Source organism: Antrostomus carolinensis, unplaced genomic scaffold, assembly GCF_000700745.2.
Source record: "Antrostomus carolinensis isolate BGI_N321 unplaced genomic scaffold, ASM70074v2 scaffold21019, whole genome shotgun sequence".
Lineage (NCBI taxonomy): Eukaryota > Metazoa > Chordata > Aves > Caprimulgiformes > Caprimulgidae > Antrostomus > Antrostomus carolinensis.
In genome coordinates, this window is record NW_010340912.1 from 1 (window position 1) to 2,065 (window position 2,065).

Below are 2,065 nucleotides of genomic sequence, written 5' to 3' on the forward strand. Positions count from 1 at the left end.
GTCGGTGGCGCTCCCCGGGGGGCGGCTGCGTTCTCCTCCCCTCTGGTGCTGAAAGCGAAACAGCAGCAGGAAATAACGTTTGTCTTGTTCTGCAGAGCGGTGCCAATGGTGCGGTGTGTAAAATATTGTCAAACTTCCACACGCAGGATAAAAACTGGTGAAGAGTTTAGAGGGGCTGTACGCGGAGAGGCTGAAGTCGCTTGGTTTATTCAGCCTGGAGGAGACTGAGAGGAGACCTCATCGTGGTCTAGAACATGCTCACACAGGGCAGCGTCTAGAACTTCCTCACAAGGGGAAGAGGAGGGGCAGGTCCTGATCTCTTCCCTCTGGTGACCAATGATAGGACCAGAGGAAATGGCAGACAGATGTGCCAGGGCAGGTTTAGGTTGGACCTGAGGAAAAGGTTCTTCACCCAGAGGGTGGTGGAGCACTGGAACAGGCTCCCCAGGGAGGTGCTCATGGCACCAAGCCTGACAATATTCCAGAAGCATTTTGATGACACCAGGCACATGGTCTGAATCTTGGGATTGTCCTGTGCTAGGGCAAGAGTTGGACTTGATGATCCTTGTGGGTCCCTTCCAACTCACAACATTCTATGATTTTATGATTCTATGACAAGGGGGACTGGAAGTGCTGCGAGGGTCTACAGCCCCCTGCTGAAGGACTGCTGAGAAATGCTGAGCTGTGGGTCTTCTGAAGTCCCAGAGTCTAAGGACTCTCTTGAGCTGCAGATGTCAAGCTGGCCACACAAGAGCCCTGTACGTGGGTAAAACCCCACTGCCCTGCAGAGGAACAAGACCAGGCTTGCCCTGCAATCCTGCAAAGTTCAGTCCTGGGTACACAGTGCAGGGCTTGGAGGGGTCAGGCTGCCTGCCTTGGGCAAAAACCGTGCCCTGGCTCTTAGACCCGCAGACTGCCTGTGCTGGGTTTTCTCTCCTTGGTAATTCTGTGCCATACCTGTCAGCCCCAGCTGTGCCTTCGCGTTTATAGTGTGAGCACTTTAATCCACCCACCTTGTGTTTCACTGAAAACACAGCTTGTAAAACCTCAATTACCTGCTCCAGGTCAAGTTCTCATTTCTGGCGGTACCTGAGGCTGCCATCTTCCCACAGCAGATAAAAATAAAATAAATGCCTGTGAATATGTCCAAGAAAATAAAATAAAAGCCTGTGAATATATGTAAGGAAGTTAAAATCCAGACATGTATATGCAATTGGAAGCATTTGGAAATCATGCTTCTTACAGTAAGGAAATGATTAAAATTTCTAGTATTTAATTTTAATGTGATTTGCAACAATTTTCCTTTCATACCATTTGCACATGGTCAGCTTTTAACTGAAAACCTAATTATCAAAGAAGTAAGAAGACCAGAAAAACAATTTTAAACACATACAAAGGTACAAGCAACTAAAGACACCAGGATGTTTAATGCCTCCGTTATCATCATGTGTTATTTCTAAAGCACTCTTCACAGCCACAAAGCCCTCGACTCTCAGCAACACAGACCACAGAAGGAAATTTGTAAGCTCAAGCATTTCCAAATGTTCCTTTGGGCTGACTGTAAATGGCGTGATTCACCTCCCCCAGACTGTCCCCTAGCAACGATTACAACCATCAACAAAGCTCCACCATTCATCTGCTGTCTGAAGTGTAAGTTGCTGAGGGATGGGAATGACAGAATTTACAAGGTTACAATACAAGAGTTAAACTCATGGTAATCAGGAAAGGTCTTTTTCTCCTCCTTTGCTTGGGACTGTCGTTAAGCAGCTTTCTTGTAAATATGACTCTACTGTTCATCAACCAACTTCACAGCTATGAAGCAAATTTACTTTAGACTTGAGCTGTAAAGAACAGGTGCCAGGAAAAAAGAAGGTGGCCAGAAGATAGCTTTGCTCCTCACAGTGTCCAATTCTAAAATGCTGTTTTCAATATTGTTCATTTTGTTTGGACAAAGGTGGTAAAGAAACTGTTAAAGAAATCTGAATGAAAATAAAAAGAAACAAAACTAAAACACAACTCCCCCCCCAGAGTATTTGCTTATGTGCCTTAGGTCAATCTGAGGGGG